General features: G+C 37.3%; 1 protein-coding gene across 13 annotated transcripts in view; it reads right to left on the reverse strand.

The window, feature by feature from the left end:
• Nucleotides 1–18,228, reverse strand: part of neo1a (neogenin 1a) — a 172,090-nt gene that overhangs the window by 91,581 nt on the left and 62,281 nt on the right. The gene's annotated exons all lie outside the window — the stretch shown is intronic.

Below are 18,228 nucleotides of genomic sequence, written 5' to 3' on the forward strand. Positions count from 1 at the left end.
GTCAAACTCTGACTGAAAACCGCCTGCATTTACGTACTAACAAACCAATCGTTTTCCAAAATGTAGAAAATATATGTGTAAGTATAAAGCCCAGTAGCCTGTAACATAAAATCTGATAGTACATGATCCAGAAAAGCAGAGGAAGGAGAGAAAGAGAGAAGCATTTTATCACTGCCTGTAATTCTAGTCAATGGAGATTTTAATGTTAATTTTTTTTATTTAAAGTCCCCCTGTAGTCAATAATTTTATCCCTTAAAACTCATCAAAATGACATATTTGTGAAAAAATAAATATTCATGCCTTAAAACAGCTTAAGTAACTCGACACCCTTACTTAATTTAGTATAAGCAGATTCATGAATATGCAAATTAGCCCCGCCTCCACTCACTCACACAAGCTCAAAATACCTGATACATGAATATGCAAATTAGCCCCGCCTCCACTCACTCACACAAGCTCAAAATACCTGATCCAAGCGCTTAACTTTACTGTAGTAAACGCTGCACAATGGCAAGTGTAAATATACTGGTTTAATTCAGCCATATATTGTATGTTTGAACCAGAAACTGATCCAGAAGAAGAAGAGGAAGAGGGAATTATACAGCTTTGACTACAAGTCGATGTATCAGAATGATAATGAGTTTAATGTCTCGCTCATTACATTGTCGGACACATAACGGTGATTAATATGATTAGCCTTTTGCTTGACTATGTTATCAAACAGCTAATAATGTGTTGCTGATATTACACAAACCATGGTCAGTCTGCCCTCTAAAAATCTGCATCCTTAGAAACGCTTTGAACAACTTCAGCGTCAGTGGAGAAAGGCGTATAGTTCATCATAAGATCATAATATACTGTACATCATATACATAATTCACTCGCTATATTGGTAAATGTACCCGATTTTTCATATCAACAGAAAAATATACAGGGATAACCTGGCTTCTCTTGAGACTACCCTGCTCCCCAATCAATGAAATGATCTACAAATAAAGTTTGGAATTGTTTATGTTTAGCTGCAAAAATATTAAAGGGGTGATATAATGCCATATAGTGTGTATGCGAAGTTTTAGCTCAAAATACCCCACAGATATTTTTATATAGCATGTTGTCACTTTCTGAGGGTGAGCAAAAACACACTGTTTTGTGTCTGTTCCTTTAAATGCAAATGAGCTGCTGCTTCCGGCACAGGGGGCGGATCTACAACAGCTTGTGTCCTTTTACCTCACACACACATGTACTGAAAATTTCAAAAACTTTTAGTCTTTTATGTTCAAACCGAAGTCAGACAATGATGGGGAGACTCAAGAAGAAGAGACAACATGTAGAAGCAACAGGACATTTCTGAATGATTAGTTGATGAATTTCTGTAGCTTATGAGTAGTTATCTTCAAGTCATTGATTAGCATATTCTGTCATGATAATCTATAAATCGTGTTCAGGGGGCGGGGTTTATGTAAATTCTAGGGTTGGTGATGTCACTAACCCGGGAGGAATGTCGTGTAGTCCCGACCAGTCGTTTGTTGTAGTCCTTAAAAAGCTATTTCTGTAAAAGCAAATATCTCCCTTTGCTTAAAACTTTGAGCGTTGTAACTTTGCAGGTGTTATTTACGCTCAAACAGCAACATTACACACTAACTAAAGTTAGAAAAGTGAAATCATAATCAACCACCCCTTTAAATACTCAGCCCTCCAGAGAGGGTTATGGTCAGGTGATCTCGCTCAAACAGCTGAGATGACGCTTATTTAAAGGAAACATCAGTGACAGGTTTGCATTAAATCAGCTGCAACACGAGAGTTTTCAGAAAGCCCAAAACCACCAAACAGGATGACATTTCATTTCACAGTGCCGTGGAGGTAATTGCAAAAGAAATGATTTTCCGTCATGGAGACTAGATGCCAGAGAGATGGACAGTGTAATACGAGTCCTGTCCACAGCGGACACAGGGATGCACAGATCAAAAGTGGACCAATCATGAGGACGACTGGGAAAGATGTTTAACATTCTGCAAAGTGCTTTTAAAGATGTATAAAGCATGTTTTATGAATTAATTGTGCTTTTAAATATTCTCTAAACATGTATATAGCATGTTTTATGAATTAACTATCTTCTAATAATCCAAAGTTTAAGCAAGTATAAATTATATTGTTAAATGTGTTTTTTAAAAAGCTCTAGATTTAACTTGTTTGGGCTCATCATCAGTCAGAGGTTTTGACCCAGTCTGGTAAAGGGGAGGGGCCTCTGTTTGATCTTGAATTTGCATACAGATGAGCTAATGAAAATGCACACCAGTCCTTTATGCCCTTAAGACACGTCTAGAATATCAACCACACAGACTAATAATAATTGGTGCTGGAACCCGTTATTATTTATTGAGTGTTGTAGAAGTGTGAAGTGATGTGTGTGTTGCTCTGGCAGATTTAAAGATGTTTGTCTAAGCTTTTTCTTAGAAATGTATAGGAGAAATAAATACCAGATTCACACAGTAAGGAATGTTATATCGATGTGGATAGTAGCTCAGAAAATTCAGTCTTGGAAAAACACAATGAAAGATGTTTGAGTTCATATTGGAATCTTGAAAAATCTGCAGTTTAAGACTTAAAAATATTATAATTCCTTTTATTTGAAATTCTATCATTGCTTTATATATAATAATTATATTATATTATAAATAAATAAATACATTTTATACATTTAATCAATTGATATATAAAAGAGATTTCATTATTGTCTTAAAAAAGCAAAATTTGATTAATAATTTTTTGTAGTCATGTATTTTGAATTATTGTATTGTATTGTATTAATAGATCAATTATTTTATACATTTAATCTCATTGCTGTCTTGGTGAAACAACTGAGATATAAAATATTTCATTGTTGTCTTGAAAAAGTAGACATTGATTCATGATTTGATGCAGCCATAAATCCTTGTGCATGTTGAATACTTTGAGTTATACGTTGTGCAATGTTATATTATATATGTTTTATGTTATATGTTAAACATGTTTTATGCTATATATGTTACAAGTTGTTACATGTTGTTTCTGTTGTTATTTGTTTTTATGTTATATGCTGTTATGTTATGTTATATGTTGTTATATGTTATGTTATACTATATATGTTATGTTATATGTTGTTATATGTTATGTTATACTGTATATGTTGTTATGTTATGTTATATGTTATGTTATATTATGTTAAGTTATAAACAGTTTTATAATCTAATTTCATCATCTAATCTCATTGCTGTATTTGTGAAAGAATTCAAAAGAGATATTATTTGTCAAAAATGTATTTTTCCCCCTATTTGTAGACTGTTTCTTCTATTTGATTCGATTCCTTCACATCCCATCATGAGCAGTGAGAGTCACACTATCAATCTTGTCTGTGTTTTTTTCTTCTTTTTTTGTAAAACACAAGAGCAAGAAACTCAACACCTTGGTTTTACACTATTACGGTGATATATTTTACCCTGATCGACTTGTTCACCATTCTCAGCTACGCTGACCTTCACGAGAGGTCGTTGCCAGGGGAGACGCTCCACCGCAGGGAGAGGCCGATCGCATTACAAAGCGGAGATAAATGTGTTGTCAGGACCTTGTGTCTCCCTCTTATCAGAGACGGGGGGATTCGTACCTCCACAGGACTCCACTGACCAGAACAAGACCCTGAACACACCTGTCAATCAAAGCCTCTCAGAACAAGACCCTGAACACACCTGTCAATCAAAGCCTCTCAGACTTCAGCCAATGAGGACAGAGCTGAGCTCATCACCTGCTGATGCCGACGCCCACCAGATAACCCGATTAATGTGTTCTGCACTGACAGATGCTCAGAGATTCACTAAAGGAATAGTGACCCATCGCTCTTTGTCTGTTTGAGCATCTGCAGATCTGCTGTGTGTCAGTCGGTCTGGACTCAGACTTCCACAGTAAGTTGGAATGGGAGAACGGATGAGGGTTGTATTGGTTATTGTCCCACACTCGCAGGGGTCACGAAATTAAGCGGTCTGGTCTGACAAAGGACTCCATTTGTCAGACCAGCAAATGAAGAAAATGTAACAGCTATACATACTGTAATTTTTATAGTCATCATTGCGCCCATATATTTAGCATAATTTGCTTTTTTTTTATTTAACTATAATTTTTTTATTTTATTTTCTAAGTCTATGCATAAAAAGCATAATCAACCATAGTCAAGAACCCTCATGTGTCTTACAGTGTCTGCATTATTACTCCAACTTACTAAAATTAAAAATTAAAAATGTAAAATAATTTAATATATTTGCCTAAATTATAAAACAATTATAAATGTGAAGAAAAAAGTGAATAAATAAATAAATAAGTGAAGACTTAATTATCCCTTACTTAAGTTAAGTTAAGACTTATTATAATGATCTTACATTTAAAAAATAAAAAATAAAATAAAAAAATAAATAAATAAAAAACACAAAAACACACACAAAAACAAAAAACAATAAAAAAATAAAATTAAATTAAAAACTAAAAACTAAACAAAAAAATTAATACAAAATAAATAAAACTAAATAAAACAAAACAATTGCTGTCTTGGAAAAACAATGAAGATATAAGAGACAATTCTATGTGTTTGTGTAAAATCATAAAACCAGAACATGATTAATGATTTTTGCAGTTATAAACCTCCATGTATTTTGAATTATTTTTGTTATTTATAAAATAATTAAATAATTTACATATTTAATCTCACTGGCGTCTTGGGAAAACAGGATTAAATGACAGTACTATGGGCTATATGTGGGTCTTATTCTTAATATCTCAATTCAGGGTTTCTACTTTGAATGGGTTCTGGGTTCTTGATGATGTCCTGATGTAGGAGGTTCTGGTGTGTTTGAGTCAAGGCCAAACACGATTGTTTTCCCCTTCAGGCCATCCGATCACTAAAATGAGCACACTGGGAGCAGGTGTCTTTCTCAGCTCGTGACTTGTTGGATGCGTCTTTCTTAATGGCTTGCAGCAAATTGGCTCGTAGAACAATAATCTGTCAAGTGTAATTGAGAGCTTCAGCCAATCGCACTTGTGTGAGAGGCGACTGCGCAGTGTGAACGAGCCGAGGCAGAAGGAGAGCTGTCTCTCGGAGCCAGAGGTGACAGACACAGCGGTGAGATCGCCTTTCTCTTCTTCACTTCAATGAGAAGAATACGCCTCTTTAGTTCGGACACCTGCAAAACTGAGGGTGCGAGACGAGCGTGAGAGCCAAGAGCCGCCGCGTGAACCCTGTGCTTTCTTTCCTTTTCCCTTTGGGCAAATCACAGAGTCACAGACAGCTTCATTCTGAATGATATTATCATACATCTACATTCGATTCACGAGTAAAACAAAGAAACATCGGACATTTGAGACTAACCTTAGGAGAGACACAACTGAGATCTCTGTGATATCACAGTTGTTTCGGCTAAATAGCAATAAATGGAGACTTCTGCTTCACAGATTTTTCTCTTTAGACAAAAAAAATAAAATAATAAGTTTTAAAATGTGTGCTCAAATACCAAGGTCTGCACATCTAAAGTGAGAGATTTCAATGTGAACTCAAATATTTCTCATTAAATGTCTCCAAATTGCCCACACAATGTTCCTATATTTCTTTTGGGTGGGTCTCAGCGGTATAGCAACCATTATTAAAAAAATTATTTTTTTTAAAATATTTTTTTATTAATTAATCATTACATTCAAGAAAAATCACATCTTGAAAAAAAAAAAAAAAAAAGCCAGCCGCATAAATATTTTATGGCTAGGGCTCATCATCTAATTAATATTCATGAGCCAAGATGATAAGGTTTATACAGACACATCGATAGATTTATTCAGATATATGTATTTATATGCGTGCTTAATGAGTGTGTTATTTTATTAATATTTAATCATATTTATGTTCACTTAGATTAACTTATTTTATCAGGATTATTTGACCAAATAACTGTTATTTACTTTTAAATCTAAATAACATTCACATAATAAATGTAATTATAGTAATCATCCATTCACATGTAAATAATGACACACATATGATTAAATAATACATTATTAATGCATATAGTCCTTTCACAAATGAATCAGCGCTGCATATTTGCTGATTTCCCCTGAAAAAAAAAAGACTATGCAGGAACATCGATCCTACTGTACATTTACAATGGCGATCTGTTTCTATTTTTATTTCTCTTTAGGAATTTCAAGTAAGTTTATTATTAATGTATACATTTCTCATTTTATAAATATTAGGACATTTGAGAAAAAGTTAATATTGCATATAATCCATGACTGAGAATCCTTCTGGTTATAGAGTTGTTTTAACTGAAAATATTCACTGTATTACAGAAAAATCCTCCTAACGTAGAATCCTATTTCATCTGGTTTAGTAGCCATCGTAATTTCACTTAGGAAATAGAACTTTTTCAAATCTTAAAGTCCCCCTGAAGTCAATCATTTTATGCCTTAAAACTCATCTTTAATCACCAAAATGACATATTTAAAAAAAATGTCCTTGATTTTTTTTTCATGCCTTAAAATAGCTTGAATGTAACTCGACACCCTTGCCTCATTTAGTATACGCGGTTATATGAATATGCAAATGAGCCCCGCCTCCACTCACTCACTCAGCTCAGAGATCCACTCGTTGACGATCACATGTTGATCTGATTGGTTACGAGGTAGTTTGTGACGTCAGAAACACCAGCGATTTCACAGCGTGTTTTTGAGACTGTCTTTGGTTCACTGCAGTTTTAAGCAGAAAATACTCAGCAATGGTGTCGACTTATGAATTTACACATGGTTTGACTTAAAGCATATTAAAAACACCACATAGACATATAAACAACATTAAAAGCTTGATTTTCACCACAGGGGGACTTTAAGTCAAGAATAAAGGCCCGTTCACACCAAGGACAATAACTATAACTATAACGATAAAGACATAGATTCACAAATCTATAGCAACATCTGCGATTTCTTTCCAGCTGATGAACGATAAAAACATTGACAGCCAATCAGAATCCATCCTGCAAACAAGTGCTCGGGCATTTAAAGACAAAACTGCAGAGCGCACTTCACGATATCGCTAACAGTGAACAGTGGAGTGAATGTGCCTTTAAGATTTCTGTCGTGGATCCCGGTGTCATAGAGAGCCCACATACATTAGACTGCCTGCATGTGTGAGACAGCCTGTGACTGACACTAGCCAGTGATAAAGCCCCTCTCCAGTTCAGTGATGGTCCTCCACTGACACTCAGACAGGGCCCTGTAGTGTTGTCGTTTCATATCTGACCGGTCTGAACAGGTTTCTTCTGTGAGGTGTGAAGCTGCAGCTGCAGGGATCCCTCAGAGCCGAGAAAACACAGGAATGTCGTCTCACACCTCTCCTATACAGCCATACTGTACACACATCAGTGCTGGATCAGTGTTACTCCTCAGTATTCAGATGCTTTCAAAATATCATGCAACTATGTTTTTTACTGTTATTTTTTACATTTTGACCTAATTTTAACTCTTTTTTATTTATTTATTATCAAAATGGATGTTTTTTTTAAGAAATGCACTCTTTGGGTTGCAATTATTATAATAATTTTTTGGGGGATAAACAATTATAAGTAATTCATAAGTTGATTTCCCTGAATGCGAAGTTTACGAACACTTAACTGCATGTGATTTACAATTATACGAGAATGTATTATAGTTTAAATATTAAATGCGATTAGATGAACTGAAGTTTTTAAGTAGGACCAAAGTGCATCTTTATACTGTATGTAATTTCATAATTACTTATTTTGTCTTTGAAATATGTTAAACTGCCAAGCACTTATGCTAAACAAAAATATACTTTAATTTATATTTAATTTTGTGTGTCATGTATCTAAATATTCGTAATTAATTACACATTTATAATGATAAAGTTGCAATTCAACACATTTAAATACATTAGCTTTAAATTTAATATTGGATAACACACAACAGTTAAACTTATAATCATCAAGTACACTACATGTATTTTAGTATGCTAGTCAACACAAAAAATAAGTGTACTTTGAAGTGTACTTGAGTGTGTGAAGTACTCTCTTTAAGTACACTTACTTACACATTAATACTATACTGTCTGCAAGTACAGTTTTTTTAAATATACTTTTAAGATTTGAAGTACACTACAAGTGCACATTCAATACAATTAAGTGCACTTCTTTTTCACAAGGGATAGCAACGCCAGCTCAACCAATGACATGACTTTAGGGTCTATCCGATGATGGGAGTGTTCAGGAAACTTTTCGGTAACACTTTAGTTTAGGGTCCAATTCTCAACTATTACTTAGTTGTTTATCAGCATGCATATTACTAGGATATTGGCTGCATAATAGTACTTAAAGCACTTAATAATGCCTTATTCTGCATTCCTTAATCCTACCCAATACCTAAACTTAACGATTACCTTACTAATACGTAGTAATTAGGAGTTTATTGAGGGAAAAGTCAGTTAATAATTAATTAATAGTGAGAATTGGACCCATTTTTATTTAGCAATTCAGTTCGGTGATGTTAGTGGCACTGAAATGACACACTTTACCTTTAACTAACTTAAAATATGTGAAACTCTGTGCATGTGATTGCATGCAAGTAGCGTCTCCAACACTGCTGCACACTTTTGACCTGGGTTTACGGTCTAATCCTGGACACACTTCACTCGCTGTACACTGACAGAAGTTAGTTAGCAGGCAGCGGATTTTCCTCAAGGTTCCCCAGGGCCCTTGCACACAGGGTTCAAGGCAGCCTTAAACACACATTCTCATCATTCTGCTGTAGTTGCTTAAAGAACTGCTCTAAGCGGGCCCCGGCAGACACGTCCAACTCGGAAACCGGATTTCTTTCATTCAGAGAGTGAGAACCGGCTGTCTGCTTTACCGCTACAAGCGTTCACTCCCCTGCTGCGAGAGAGAAAGACGAGAATCCAGTAACGTGGCAACGGCGACTGCCTCCCCATCTTTTATTAGTTTTGAGTGACACTTTGAAACCGTGGCCAGGATCGAGACAAAGCGTTGACACAAATACAAATGAGCCTCCCGCTAAAGGCGACTTAACAGAATAATCAACCCCGGGGTTCAAACTGTTTTGACTTCACTGACGGCAGAGACAAATCAATAATGCTACAGAGAGAGTTTGGAAACTGAAAAACACAGATATAAGCCAAATATTCTAATAATGAGGGGTTGAAAAAGCAAGCCCATTCGGTTGGGGGGGAAAATGCTACCATGCTACTGCATGGAAGCAAGCTGAGAATCCGCTGGCTGTAGACAGATGGCATTCTGGGGCTGAAGGGTTGACCGTGGTGCCTGGATCTGCTCTGACAAGGGAGCTAAGCAGGAGCTTACCACCTACAGACTGGAGTCTTGCAGAAACTGAAGACATGCTAGAAGTTGAGAACGCGCTAAAACTTAAAGGGCACATAACACACACAGTTTCTGCCAATCTCACGTTAATCTTGAGTACCTGTAGAGAAGTATTGCATCCTTCATATCTCAGAAGAGTCTTTGGTTTGATCAGATTTATAAAAGACAGATACGCTGAACCGAAGCTTTCCGAAAACAGCCGAGTTCCTGGAGGTAAAGAGTCACGCACTATCCATGGATAACTTTTGATTCACTATACGTTCGTGTTGTTTGCATAATATGCACTTACGCGCCGATTGCCAACAAAACACAGACATTTTATGTTACTTTTCCGCCTGCAATTCCGACTCATGACCGGGATCTTTTATCGCTGGGACCTCTCCATCTTTCAGTTTAACACGATCGGGAAATCCAGCGTCGAACTGGGCCTTGTTTATGAAACATTCGTCATGCCGAAACATTCGAAATGCCGGGATCGTTGCTCTTGTTCTCACTCTGGTTGATGTGTGTGTGCGCGCGCTTTTCCTGGAGAAGTGCCCATAAAAGGAATTCCACACTTTATGACGTCATACAGGGAAAATACAGGAAAGTTACTTTCCGAAACTTATACGAATCCAAATACTCCGTCATACGTCCAACTCATTTTTTTAAACTTTGGCCAAGTTTAGCATGAGAACCCAACTCTTTAACACTGTAAATAAGTCAGAATGCATGAAATAGCATTAGACATCCCCTTTAAATTGAGAAACTGTATAACGATCTATAAAGCCTGACACGTAAAAAAAACGAGCGTCGACGGAAGCAGCCTTCTGACGCTTAACAATGGCTAGACGTTAGCCGACCGTCGGCTTGGTGTGTCACGGCCCTAAAATGATCCACCTAAAACAGGGAGCTACAAGGGAGTACCAGGGCGTCAGGGGTAAAGTATAGAAAAATTACTTGAATACAAATGCTAGCCAACGCAGCAAAAAAAAAAAAAAAAAAAAAAAAAGATGGCAAAATAAATTACTGTCCATTCCATGAGGACTGTCACTGCTTATCAATGTTTTCAACGAATGTGTCGATCCTTACGAAAATCCAAACGGACACAGTTCAAAGGTCTGTCAATCTGATGGAAGGACAGACGTGCATGACGTTGCTTGTGTCCGTCTCAATCAGAGTTGAGTTGAAGAGCAGATTTCCCCTGGGCTAGAAGCTTGAGTGGAGCGATCGGGATTTGTAAGCGCCAATTTTTAGATGAGAGGCCTTTGGCATAATGACACTTCAACACAGAGTTGAAAGAGCCAAAGAGTCCTGCTCCAGTAAAGATGTGCCGTCTACCATCAAATCTCACTCTCCACAGCACTGCTCGATGAATCTTAATGTGTTGTGGGAGTACAAACAATGAACCAAGTGCATCTAGATTTGCTTTGTTATGCAGATTGACTCGAAGACTTATCTATAAGAAGCCTTGACTAAGCGGCAAGTTACGAAGAGTGATAAATGAATCCCAAAGGTAAAAGTGCTAAACGGGAGAGTAAACGCACAAACGCTAGATATAGGATGAGGATTCTCTAAAGGTTTTTTTAGTGAACTAATCTGAAAGGACACATATTGTGGGGCATTTGCTGTGTAAACAATTGATCAATTTCAGACACAGCTTTAGTGTCTTTTTATAGTGTCGGGGCGGATGCTACAAGTTCTAGACGGTATTTGACTGTACAGAAAACCTGAAAGTGCAGAATGATCATCACCTTGAGGTCTTGAAAAGAGCTAGAGTATATAATTAAAAACATTATTAGGCCTGACTCACAGCCAGATACAACACATTAAAGTAATCCAAACGGGATGACCCAAAGGCATGAACAACCTTCTCCATTTCTTCAAAAGACTTTAATTTAGATATAAGACGGAAAAAACTATTCTTAACAAAAGTATTGATTTGCCGGTCAAAATTAAGCTCTGAGTAAAAAATTACACCAAGGTTTCTTACACTAGACAGATCCCAAGCAGTCATAAACATCCTTTACACACCCCTTATTGCCAAATACAATTATCTCTGTCTTATCCTCATATTCGCCAACCAGCACTTTACCTCAGTCAAACATTCATGCACATTCAGATGGCACTTTTATGTTTCAGTGGTAAATAAATTTGAGAATCATCCGCATTCACATGATAGTGAATCCCAAATTTCTCACAAATAGAAGCTATAGAGGGATCATATAAAGGGAAAAATAAAATTGGTCCCAAGATAGAACCCTGAAGAACCCCACATACAAGAGTAATCCCCTAAACTGACGGAAAAAGTCCTATCTTTCAAATAGGAAGATAACCATTTCAGGGCTAAGCCCTGAATACCAACCTGATCCCTAAAACGATCAATGAGAATATTATGATTTACTGTATCAAATGCCGCAGTAAGATCTAACAAAAGTAAAACAACACAGCTTCCAGAATCAACGCCTCATAGGACGTCATTAGAAACCCTCAGAAGAGCAGACTCTGTGCTATGGCCAGCTCTAAAATCTACATTTTTATTGAGCAGATCAGATCACCCAGATCATCTTCAGACCATGCCAACACAACAACATGTAATTCAAGTTAATTAGTCAAACCATTCTTGAATAAATTGCAAAAGAATTCTACGAAGGACACACCAAAGTGGACGTGAGGTCATATCTCTGAAATGCTTAACCGTATTCAGACCAAACTTGGTTTGTGTAATAACAACTATGACCTGAGGGTACCTGCACTTGGATCAAAAGTTATGGATTTCATGTTGACAAAACCATTTTCATTTACCGCATCAACAAATTTGATAGCATGATGCCAAAGAGCATCTGAGGCTGTATTTCTACAAAGCTTTGGCATATTGACACCAAACTTGGTGTATGTCACTGCCACACAATATGGACCCCACCGAAATAATTTGGTGTCAAGGCCACATATTGGTGAGAAGCAATAAGCATTAATGTCACATTGAAAGTGATTATATATATGGGTTTTCAACCTTTTTGCTTAAAATCGTCTCCAAATGCCTTGCACTGATTTTTAGAGTTGGACTGATGCTCTTTTCCAAGCTTGCTCATCATTTTGCCTCTGTAGTGCTTTGCCCCTTAATTGCTGCTTGCAGTTATTTATTATTATCATAAAAAATAAAATAAAATAAAAGGTTGATCCATATTGGTGGTTGAAAGAGACTGAACATTTTTAATACAAATATTTTCTAAATGCTAAATGTTTTGCAGCACACTATCTCAACACTAAGGCTTGAGAAGCACTGGTGTAAGCTAAAGCACAGCATGATAATTAAAGCACAATTACAAAAAATATAAAAACAAAGAAATATAAACTAAAAAACAAACAAAAAAAAACCACACATTTGATGTTGGTCATCCATTGTTACCATCTCAGACCTCATTAAAAAAGTGACATTTGTGGGTTTTTAGAGAATGTGTTAGCTTTGAAACCATTGTTACTAAAGGCACATCCATATGAAAAAAGACTAATACTTAATTAATTTGATTGATGGCTTTCTTTGGTATAACAAGAATTCACTGCGCTGTTATAAGAATCAGTTACTTATTCTAGCAAAGCATTTGCAGCCTTGAAGAACTTTAATTGTCATTCACTAAAGTACATTTTCTACTGTATATTTTTCTTCTCACTACAACCATCCATGTGTGTTTCTTCAGAATTATTAATTATTGAATCAAGAGGCTCTAAAATGTAATGTTGAACACAACATCTTACAATCAGAGTGCCTTTGGTAGCCACTGGCCTTGCTTGTTGCTGCACTGCTGTTTTCATCCGCTCACATTACCGTGAAGTAGACATCTAACCGTCAGCACATTGACACTGAAATCAGTTTTTAGATGATAACAAACAACAACAACAAAAAAACTCCCAACAAACTCCATTTCTGAAATATGCTCTGGGTGCTGCGTTAAATATTATTGATCTATTCCAAGATCAACAGAATAACAAATGGGAATTGTACAGCACATGGAATATACAAAGCCAGACAAATTCCCCTTAAGGCAAGTCAGTTATTTGGCATTTTGGCAGCTATTTTCTAGCCAAGCAAGTACAGCGCCTTTGTACTTGAATAGGGAGAGACCGCAAAACTTCTGGCTAAGATTAACTTTCAACAGCATATGTCAAATCTGACAATAATACCATCATTACTTTGGGCTTTTTTTTTTTCTTTTTTTTTTAGCTCATATCAAGCTAAAAAGCTGTATTCAGTTTGGTCTACTCATAGCTAGTGCACTACCTAAGCATATTTCCCCTACAGCCACCATATTGAGTGTTGTGGTTTTCTCATTCATTTTTCTACAAGTGATCCATCTTCTCCCTTTAATACTCTCTCTGCATGACTCTGCTTTTATGTGTATGACAGGTGGAATATAGCAACAAGGACAAATGTTGTTGGCCTGTACACAAGCTAAAAATGCACCGCACAGGCTGCACAGCTGAAAGCCTCAAGTACGGGCCATACCTGAATGCTCACAGTGAATGACAATTCAGGTCACTGGAATCCTGTGCCAAACTTTCCCACGAAACAACAGATATGTGTTCTCTTCCTGAGCGTGCATGTTGAGTAAATATTACTCTCTGGGAGGTTTCTGTGTCCCTATACTTAAGTATAAGAATAAAATCTAAGCTCCTAAATTTGATCAATAAAGCTGTCCAAGCCCATTCATTTCACCAAAATACCCTTCAAATATATAAATACACAACAAGGACACACATGAACCAATACAGACGTCAGTGGAACTTGTTCTCAGAAAGGCGCCTATCTGAGGAGCAGCGATATACTTCACCGCAGCACTGATAAAGCATTTCAAACTCAAATGAGCACACAATGAATTTCAGACAGCATTCATTGTCTGAGATATGATCTCAGGCTGCAATTCAATTCAGTGTTTAAACTGAAGGCTGACACTGGAGCAAATAACCAGTGAAGAGGGCAATGCCTCTTCATAGCATAGCGTTTTAACGCATGTGCTCCGACACACTGTACCATGGTGAAAATACAGTCACTGCAAGTTTGAATTTGGCTCACATTATCAGATCATATCACTTCAACTCTTCATGAATAAAAGTGGGAAAAGTTGCCCTAAAAAGAGTGCAACACTTAATTGCATGTGGCATATTCCAACTTTCATTCTTTATGCAGTTTAAAATGAAACTGTTAATGATTAACTGTGTACATCTCTAATTGTGACATCAGGTTTTGTTTCATCGTGCCGTTCCACCAGAGTTTCCAAGCCGAAACTGTTGCACCATTTCCTAAATAGGAAATTCAGACTTTTCCAAACATAAGCAACAACAGAGCCTGTCCAAAAGAGTGCAACCACCACAATTGTACCGGATCCAGCACAAAATGAAACATCTGAAATATGAATGTTTCCAGTGTCACTGGTGTTTGAAATTCATAGCTGTTTGAATTTCATTGCTGGGCGACAGCCAGCAGGGCCGGTGAGATCTGGGCTGAAGGGCTGAAGTGTGAAATTAAACACTGATTGATTGAGAGAACAGCAGACAGCATGGAGAACGGCACAACTCCACTCGGGCAGGGGTCACATGAAGACAGGGATGCAGAAGGGTGAGTGAGGAATATGCAGGCGGGGTTAGGAAAGATCCTGGATTAGCGTCACATCCTGACCCCGGATCAGTTTGCATGGCAATAAACATGCCCTGATTATGCGGAGAACCAGAACTCTGCAAACCAAGGGCCATCTGAACAACTTCAGATATATTCATGTGAAAATGTGCGATTTTTAAACAGACACGGTTCTGCTAATTCTGCTAATTCTTGAACTGTTCTGTTCCAACTGTTCCGAGTCGGAAAAATTCTGTTCGACTCTGACCCTAAAAGCCTGCTGATCTGGAACCAGGAAACGGTGTCTTGTTGAGAAATGTCAAATAGGATCAACTGCACAAGAGAGAACAATCAAGTCTGTGTGATTGTGAGATCAAAAAAGAGAGAACCGGTAGCTAATACGTATCCAATTTCAATTTCAAACCAGCAGATGATGGCATGATCATGAGCAAAGATGTCAGTTTTTTAGCATGTTTCAAAGAGGTCATGCGCCGACCAAGCAACTGCCATTGAAATGCCAAGCAACATTTTGGTCTCATTTTAAGAGACCGGAAGAAATGCAGAAAATGATTGCAGAGTAACAGTGGAGCATACAAACAAGGTGTTCAGGTGTTCTCCTTCACAGCTTGCACAACTCTGCCTCAAGCCCGCCTTGAGGAGTTTAGTTCAAAGTGTGGTGCGTGCTGTGAGGCGGCACGAGCTAGACAATTCCCATTACCCACGTCTTGCTCTCTGCCCTGCCATCTCGAACCGACGCTTCACGAATACAAATAGCCACGGCTAATCCCCTTCTGAATGAATGTGTACGTGATGGCCGCTGTCTGAGTGCCACAAAAAGGGCATTTGTTTGCATGTGTGGTTAAGCAGAAAAAGAAGAGGAAAGTGAAAGCAAACTCGACACTGGAAGAACGGACACGGTTTTCTCCCATCCATCATTTTGATTACTCTCGCATTTGTCTGAGTGCCTGTTGCTTTGACGTCTCACAGGTTGTGGCGGCAGCAACGCTGTTCCCCGTGCAATGGCATTGTAATAGCCCACAGCAAAGATGCAACAATTAACCTTTTTTTATTACACGCCTTGTCAGCCACAGCAAACGGTTCACTGTTTCAAAGAGAATGAAATGAGGGAGTGAAAGTGAAGAAAGGCGACTTTCATTTGGCTTACCTGAAAACAGAACAAAACACCACAGACATTGTTTGTGCTAGTAATACAAATTAATCTGCTCCTTTTTAGGGTTTTCAAACGTTTTAGGGTACCAAAATGCTAAATTTCATTCCAAAAATGCATGGTCAGTTATTACATCCAGTGTTAGTGCATTTCTGTAGAAACATTTTATGCTTGTTTTTACAAGCATGCACTATGCAAGCATACACCAGTTCCTCCATAGACATCCATTGCCAGTGCATGCACATATACTGTACATTTGTGGAAGATGATGGTGCTGCTGTATGTGATTTATTGATGATATTCCTCTCTTTAACTCCTAGACAGCATAGCAAACCAGCACACACATATACACAAATTGAATGGCTCAAGAGTTTTCTCTTTCAAGCTCAAGAGACTTACTGGCATTCTCTGTTATTTGTTATTTAAATTTCAACTTTGTCACAAATATTTCTCTTAAAATTCCTTAAGGTAGAAAAAACAGAAACTCATCCTCATCTAGAATTACAATTGTACAAAATTACGACTGTCGCCTTTTTCACCTTTGTTGCCATTGGCTTTTAGCTTGCTTAGTTGGGGACATTAAATGTAACATTTAATTTAATATTCAACAATAATATTGATATGATACCATTATTGAGAACTGAACTGAGCTGGACGATGACATCACGGTTTTCTCCAGAACGGCTATATATATATATATATATAAAAACTAGATTAATAACTTTTTTCACTGAGCTTACTTAAGCTCGACTGTGACGCTATTTTCTTCTGGAAACAAACTTTGTTGCATCATTTTCCTGTTATCCCTGTAAATAAAAGTGACTTGACTTGACAATGGATGAACAAGTTAAATAAATCTTGCAACATATGTGCAATACAAGTCAGGTTCTTATTGAAAAATTAAATTTGTTAGGCAAAGTTTGAGTACAGAGTTCTACAACGAATGTGGAGAGCATAGCTCAGATAACTTGAAGGAATTAACCATTCACTAATGAATTTGAACTTTTTTAATATATTAAGTTCATTTTCAACCAAAGCTAAAGTTAAAAAGCTATTCAGCTTAATGTTCCATTGGCCCTCCAACATAAAGGAGAATTAAGTAAAATCTAAATATTACATACAAGTATGTTACTCTACTAATGTATGTACATTACTTTTCAATCGCTTTGCAATGTAAGTATCATAAAAATATGTAAATACTGAAATATTGTACAGTGAAACACTGCTCAATGTCTCTTTCCATCAAAAGGATCCTTGGTCTAAAAAGGCTGAAGACCCTTGGGTTTAAAGGAGACACATGCAAGATTACCCATTGCTGCCTAGGGGAATCTTTTGCGATATTAAAGAAGTGGTGATTTTCCATCTCTATGGGAAAATCCCCAAAACCAGTAGTGGGAGCGAAACACCATTTAAGCAGTGCAGACTTTGAGTAAACCACACACTTTGGTCCAATCTGTTCCACAGCTGAGAATACCTCACTAAAAAGCCCAATGAAAATCTCCAGCTTGCACTCCATGTCAGCATTTCAGAAATAATGGGCTTGTTCACTCAAAACAGACTTCCACGTGGGAAAGACTTGCGTCAAATAAGCATTTGTCTCTGACTTTTCAGAGAACTCCTTCAGAGAGATTTCAGTCAGGTTACACAGGCAACTCTGCAATGTAACTTAATTGCATTCCTTTTTCCCTCCAAAAGCAAATTGAATTTCAGGGTAAGACCCAACTCAAACACCTCATAATCCCTGCAGCTTGCCTCCTGCAAATGAAACAAGGTCACTTTCATTTCAACTCAAAGGGCCCAATACAGCAGCCGCAGTACTGCCAAATGGACCTGCTCTCAGACATTTACAACACTGATGCTGAATCAGCGGATGCCCTGACTGACTTATTGAACTCCACTGCAGGCAATAACACTGAAGGATGAAGACAGGACAGACTCTTTCGCTGTCATACTGTCCTTGCATTTATAACAACATTGGTCTTGAGGCAAAACCAGTTGAGAACCACCGCCCAATATATGGTGCATATATTCCGCAGTATGTGTGAGAATGCTGTGCATAT

The sequence above is a fragment of the Rutilus rutilus genome (assembly GCF_951802725.1).
Source record: "Rutilus rutilus genome assembly, chromosome: 3".
Classification (NCBI taxonomy): domain Eukaryota; kingdom Metazoa; phylum Chordata; class Actinopteri; order Cypriniformes; family Leuciscidae; genus Rutilus; species Rutilus rutilus.